This window comes from Vulpes vulpes, chromosome 3 (genome assembly GCF_048418805.1).
Source record: "Vulpes vulpes isolate BD-2025 chromosome 3, VulVul3, whole genome shotgun sequence".
NCBI lineage: Eukaryota > Metazoa > Chordata > Mammalia > Carnivora > Canidae > Vulpes > Vulpes vulpes.
Genome location: NC_132782.1, coordinates 133,692,637 through 133,700,081, shown reverse-complemented (window position 1 = coordinate 133,700,081; position 7,445 = coordinate 133,692,637). Strand labels below are relative to the sequence as shown.

At 45.0% G+C, this 7,445-nt stretch overlaps 1 pseudogene; it reads right to left on the bottom strand.

Moving 5' to 3' along the window:
- Positions 1-787: 787 nt before the first annotated feature.
- Positions 788-1,266, bottom strand: LOC112924449 (large ribosomal subunit protein uL30m pseudogene; annotated as a pseudogene).
- Between the last annotated feature and the right edge of the window lie 6,179 nt (positions 1,267-7,445).

Sequence of the window (7,445 nt, the reverse complement as noted above, 5' to 3'; positions counted from 1 at the left end):
ATTTATTCATGGGAGACACAGAGAGAAAGAGAGGCAGAGACACAGGCAGAGGGAGAAGCAGGCTCCATGCAGGGAGCCCGACACGGGACTCGAACCCGGGTCCCCAGGGTCACAACCTGGGCCGAAGATGGGGCTAAACCGCTGAGCCACCCAGGGATCCCCGGAATCATTTCTAAACCAGGCATGGACCTTATCCTGTCATTCCTACACAATCCGAGGCCTTCCGATGATTTTCCTGTTAACACGCTCCTGGAATTGAAGATGTATGCCACATGGCAGAGCCAAAAAGAATTCCCTGTAAGGGTCTAAGAATAAAGTCTTTGATTGCTTACAAAAAATCATTTAACTTTTCTTTTTTAAAAGATTTTGTTTATTTATATGACAGAGAGAGAGCACATGCAGGGGGAACAGCAGAGGGAGACGGAGAAGCAGACTCCGCACTGAGGAGGGAGCCCAACATAGGACTCGACCCCAGGGCCCCGGGATTATGACCTGAGCCAAAGGCAGATGCTTAACCAGCTGAGCCACCCAGTACCTTACCTTTCCTTTCTTAGCTTCTTTATCCATTAAAGGCTTTAATGAACTTGATTAGAGAAAGAGAAGAGTGTACACTTAGTGAGTTCTTATTTTGTGCCAGGTACTATGGTCAGCCCTTTTCTGTATTTCTTATTTTTTTCCAGCAAAAAATACTAGTATTTAAAACCCATTTCAATGAGAACACTTTCTCACTACTTTTAAATAAAAAAGATTTACATTTTTTATTACAAAACTGCTCTTGCCTTAGGCCTTAGCTGCTTTCCTGACCTACAGGGTTTCGATGCCCCCTCACTACTGACTCCCCCACGCCCCTGAGGCACACATTAGATGAGTTCTCCTCCACTGGAGGCCTCGGTGGTGACTTGAGGGGGGTTTGATTCTTTCCAAGTGTTTAACCACTTGCAGTCTTGCATTCACTGAAGGGATGTTCTTGTGAATTTGAGGAGTATGTGCTTTTTCCCATCCAAGCATCTTTATCATATCTTTTCCCCAATACGGACATTTTTGTACTTTTTATTCTGGTAACTATATGCAGTTTATGAGGGTGATGGGCTCCACCCCATATTTTTCATGGTCTGCAGGTAAGGGATGAAACGCTTCATCTGGAATTCTCGACTTGGTAAGTTTGTGATAAATCCAATCTGTTCAAGTGAGAGGCTCCACATGGTTTGTCATAGTTTGTTGTTGGTCTGGGGGCCTCGGAACCACTGAGTGCAAAATCCCTGCCATGAGCGTGGTGCTGCTGTTTTCAGAGACGAGGGGCAGCAGAGCAGAGGAAAGACTCTGCCCTTTCACATATTTCTTGTATAAGTACCACAACAATATTGATCTCTCTTCCTTTGTAGTTTATAAAATTGAGGCTGAGATTTACCTAAAGTTAGAGGAGCTGCCGACGGGTAGGTTTAAAACTCAGATGTGTTTGTTCTTGAAGTCTTTAAATGTCCTTGAAGTCTTTAACTGCCATACGTTGTTTACAAGGAGATGACTAGAAAGGGATTCTTATTTTAGAAACTTGCATTTCCTATTGCATTTTATAGTATTCAACGTGTTTTGTGAACACCTCTTTTTTAGAGGGTCTTATAAGAACTGTAAATAAGGCAGACCAGGTCTTTCTCCCATTTTTCAGATGAGGAAACTAAGGTCCAGACAGGTTAAATGCTTGGCCAAGTTCCCAGAAGTGGTAAATACTGGGACAGGAATGAGAATGCAGGTCTTCTGACCCCTCTCCAGAGCAATATGTGCTTTTTCACAGCCTCTTGATTTAGGCAAAGAGCCACATGCTAGAAGAGACCTACGTGACCATAGAAACTTCAGCTCTCATTTTACATTTGCAGAAACTAAGATCCAGAGATGGAGTGTTACTTAGCCAAGCTCACCCAATTAGTCAACCACAGACTTGGCACCCAAAACCAGACTGCTGATATTCCCAATTTATTTTTTATTTATTCATGAGAGACACGCAGAGAGAGGCAGAGACACAGGCAGAGGGAGAAGCAGGCTCCTTGCAGGGAGCCCAATGGGGACTCAAACCCAGGACCCCCAGGATCATGACCTGAGCCAAAAGCAGACGCTCAACCACGGAGCCACCCAGGCATCCCTATTTCTATACTTTCAAAAGAAACTGAAGTGAGGCAATCAATAATAAAAAAAATATTTAAAGGAAACATTTCTTCAGTTGCTTTGGAAGCACAGAAGGGGAAGCCTCAGGATGGTGAAATTTTGTGTCTGGTTCTATCCTCAACCCCAAAGTATTTCCTAAAAGATTTTGTTTAGGGAAGAAAATCATTAAGGTCATTGATATGATGGCAATAGACTACAGAGTAATTTGCTCTTGCTGACAATGGATAACCTCCTGCTAAAAATGTCATTTTTTTACGCAGGCTTATTAGCTCTCAAGGACAGTTTCTTCCAGGATCAGAAAACTCCATCCCCAGTTCCAAGACTGATGGAGTCATTATAGCATCCAGCACTAGAGGGTGCCCTATGCGAAGGCTGGCTACCCAGACTCCCGGGAAGCCACCTGAGCAGCAAGAGACGGAGGCAAAAAAAGAAGGAAAATAAACAGTAAACAAGTGCAACAGTTATCACGGGGCCAGACATCACAAGCCACCGACGGGTGAAGAAAATTTATGTGTGTGTCTTTGTGTCTTCATGTTTGGTTTTAGCTTTTGTTATTGTTTTAATGTAGACGTGGTCCAGGATAGGATTGATTATTCGCATATATATACCATTCAATCCTTACAACCCTGCAAAGTAGATTTTATGAGCTCCACTTTATAGATGAAGAAATTGAGGGGGCAGCCCAGGTAGCTCAGTGGTTTAGCACCGCCTTTGGCCCAGAGCCTGATCCTGGGAACCCGGGATCGAGTCCTGTGTCAGGCTCCCTGCATGGAGCCTGCTTCTCCCTCTGCCTGTGTTTCTGCCTCTCTCTCTCTCTCTCTCTCTCTCTCTCTGTCTCTCATGAATAAATAAATAAAATCTTTTAAAATAAATAAAAAATAAATTAAAAAAAGGAAATTGAGGTCCAGTGAAATTATGCAAGGTGTTCAGTCACAGACATAGCAATGTCAGATCTCCAATGGCCGAAGTATCTTCCTAATTAACTGTCCTTCCAATGGTATTTCTGCTGTGCTGGGGCTTTTTCTGGAAGACAATGCAATGTCCTATTGTCTAATTAAATGCCTTTCTTTTGCAGACCTTTTTAGAATTTTTTCAGCTAAAACTTTGTTATTGCACAGCCTTGCCCTTCTACTCCAGCCAGTCCAGTATTTTTGCTGTTCCATGCACACATCTTTTTGGACTCCCTAGTGATTATTCCAATCTCACCTACTAGAAACATCCTTGTTTTTCTTCATCTAATTCTGAGACCACCTTGCCTTTGTGCCACAGGGTCTGCATGGCTGTGACATTTGGGCCTTAGGACACTTCTCTCTGACCCTGACTGTTGGGGTCTATTGAGGCATAATGGGTGCCAAATAAACACTGATTCACAGTGGTTCTCAAACCTTAACAAGCATTAGTCACCCAGGGTGCTTGGTGACCTTGCAAATGCCCAAGCCCTCTTTCCAAACATTATGATACTCGAGGTTGGAGATAGTGTCCTTGCATATTTAACAAGCATCCTGGCTGACTCTGATGTAGGTAGTTCATGAACTTCATTTGTACAAAATACTTCTCGCTGTATTTCTCCGAAGCTATTCACACTCATATATCACATCATCTGATACAATTTGCCATTTATTGCTCTTACTTTAGACATTTTCTCAGCTTACCTCCTTTCTATAGATTTTGTTTTTCAAGAACAAAAGTTCTATCCCCCCCCCCCCCACTTCATACCCATTAGGTTCCTATTGGGTTACCAGTTTCCCAGTGCTTCTCTCTGCCTAAACCTCCTTCCTGTATCCCTTACCTGTGTAGTTCCTACTCCCCTTTGGGACTCAGTTTAGGCTGCTCCAAGTGATCTTGTTGCCTGAATCCCAGAGACACTCCTACTGTGTGTTCCCATGGCACCCCACACCTCTCCCACCAGAGCATGGCATGTGGTACACACACCTTTCTGTCTCCTGCATGGGTCATTCTGTATTTTCTTAGTGACTTAGGCCAACCTTACCTACTGAATACTTGCTGTATCCCTTTGTGAAAGTGGGAACTTGGTTTTCTGGTTCATGATCATCTTTCAGCATCTAGCGCAGAGCCTGATGCATAGTAGACAAATACTTATTTGTAGAATAAGCATTTATTTTTTTAAGATTTTATTTATTTATTCATGAGAAACAGAGAGAGAGAGAGAGAGAGAGAGGCAGAGACACAGGCAGAGGGAGAAGCAGGGTTCATGCAGGGAGCCCAACGTGGGACTTAATCCCGGGTCTCTAGGATCAGACCCTGGGCTGCAGGTGGCGCTAAACCTCTGAGCCACCTGGGCTGCCCTAGAATAAGCATTTATGATTATTTGTAAAACAAGTGAATGAACAAACTGAAAAGAATGAGTAAAATGAGAGAAGAAATTTTTAAAAGTATCTTAACTCACAATGGGCTATGACATATGGGGACAGTGACCTTTGGGGTCAAGTGGGACATCTAGGAGATGACCAAGGGGAGCTGTGAAGACCTAGTTACTTCACCCACCTCATTTTTCCTGTGGATGCAAGTCGGTTCAACTCAATACATATGTAGTGATGCCTTTGATGTGACAGGCACTGTTAGACACTGGGGAAGCAAAAACGTATAAGCCACAGCCCTTGAATTTGTGGATATGATATTTAAAGTGAAACCATTTTGTGATCTATATGCCAGTGGGTTTAACTATTAATAAGAAATAAGAGATGACATTATTCCACTCTCGGGAGAGTTCAAATGACTGAGTCTTATAATTGCCACATAATGTAAGAGAAATCTGAAAGAGCAATGCAGCAGAATGGGAAAAAGCCAGGCTTCAAAGTCCCATGATCCCAGGCTGGAACCCTGGAGCTGCATGGACCCTCGGCCACGTGTGTGAAGTAGGTCTGATGATAATACTAACACTCCTAGCGTGTAATAGCAATGGTTAATACGATTGAGCACTGTGCCAGGCACTCTGATAAGCCCTTTCCATGCATTAATTTACTTGATCATCTCAGCTATCCAGTGTAAGTGCTTTTAGCATTCACATTTTACTACTTGAGGAAACTGGCTTAGAGAGTTTACGCAATTTGCCTAATGTGATATCTGATAACAAATAGCACAGTCAGGATTTGAACCTGGGACTAGCTGATGAATAAACGAGATAATGCATGGTGCCTGGCAGGTAATAAGCCTTCAATGAATGGTTTATAATATTTTTATTGTACTCAAGAAGTGGGGCCCACAGAATTACTGCTATTGAGGTGAGTCACTGTGAGGATGGTTCAGGAGATAGGGAGGAGGGCCTGATTCCTGGGCTTGTGACCCAAGCCAGAGGCTGGAAAGAAGTCCACTAGCCACCAGTGCTTCTGCAACATCTCCTGCACTGTGCTTCCCAGACTCAAGAGCCATCACCACAGACCTCACACCTGGGGAGCTAGAGCACCTCAGGGTTACAAAGACCTCACAGGTTGCCCAGTTGGGGTCCCCATCCAGTGCACACATCCCCTTACCACATGTCTTCCAAGTAGATGTCTCTGCTTTAATCTCTGTCTCAAATCTACCCCCCAATCTGTATACCGCCTCTTCATCGCTCTCATGCAGGGAGGACAGGGTATAGAGCCCCAGCCCCAGAAGTCACCGCTGGACAACACTTTCAAGATCTTCTAAGTCAACCCTCTGTGTTGTGCATGTGGCCCATTGGGAGTGGGGATTAGCAGGGACATAACCTTGGGAGAGGCTGGAGATCTTCCCTCCCTCCCACAGGATGAGTCATTCTTTCCCACTCCCACTTCACTCCTCCCTCCAGGAGGCAGGGAGAACAAGAAAAGTTCATGTGTTAATGGATCCAAATTAACATTGGTACAGGTGGATAGGCCCTAAGTCATGGGGAGCTGGTGTGCTGGGCACCAGGGCTGGGGAGAACTGGCTCAGTGTGCTGGAGTCCAGAAGGCCCGGGACACACAGATCTATGTACACGGAGTGTAGAAGCGACACCTCCCCAGGTGGCACAGGCCCCTGTTGGAGCTGCCAGGCTACAGGCTGCTCATTGATGACTAATTTCCAGCTCCACGGCTCTCCTCGCTTTTCCTTTTGCCAACTTGAAGACCTGAGGAGGGAGATGTCAGAATGTAATTTGCTGCTTCCAGAATCCTCCTGGTTTAGCTCTCAGCAAAGGGCTGGTTGGTGAGGGACCAGAGGATAAAACCCTGCTTCCTGTTTGTCTTGTCTTCTCTTCTCCCGGCACACAGCAGGCAAGGCCTTATCATCCCCTGATGAGTCAGGACAGCTGCCTGCTTCAAAGAGCTGCCGCCTCAAAGTAGAGCATTCCTTCAGGTTCTTCGGTCCCCAAATGCCTTGTGAAATTGTACCAGGACCCTGACATCCCAAGAAGACCAAGAAGTTTATGTTATGACCATTTGGTAGCTTATATGTTACATGTTAACATAGGTGCTTGATGAAAGCAAAATCAGAAAAAAAAAAAAAAAGCAAAATCATGTTGACCTTGAGCATGAGTCCGTTCTGGAACAGGGGCTCTGCGCGCCCACACTGCCTTTTTCTCACGGAAGCCCCCAGTCATCCCCTCCTGCTGGAGTCCCATCCCTCCTGCAGGGCTTTGAATTTCAGTTGCTAAAACACTCCCTGGACCTCATCACCAGTTCTTCCTAACAACCAAAGCTTTCATTGTCTCCAAGACTTGTGCTTAGGCTATTTTTAACTTGTCTTTTCTTTTAAGAAAAAAAAAAAATTACACCAGAGGAGCTTAATGAGCCCCATTTAGCTTTTGTGTAGAAAAAGAAACTTTGCAGACGTTAACCAGTAAGTGCTGCTGAACGCCTTGGCTGGCTAGCACGCCTCTTAAAACCAGCCTTTCCCTCCTCAATACAATAGTTTATTTTTGGACAGCAGCCTCCGCACCACATCACAAACTTGCCAAACCAGGGGTTCATCGTGAACTTAGCAGAAGGTAGAGATTTAGGTGAGAAGTTCAGAAGAACTCAGGGCTGCAGAGGGCGGAGTGGCAGGAGGGAAGAGTTCCTTGAGATGCGAAGTCCTGGCTGCCCCAGCTGCTTTCTGCACCTCTCACCTTCTGTGCCTCTACCCAGCTGGCAGCGCTGTGGATGTGAAGCAAGTGGGAGAAAGAGTGGCAGTTCAGACTTCTGTTCGTTATCACGTAAAACTATCACATGCACACACACACACACCACCACCACCACCAATGCTAGGGCCACCACCCTAACAACAACAACAAGACAAACAACAAAATAGCTAAAGTATTCTTGCAGGGCATAAGAAATTATGGCAATAAA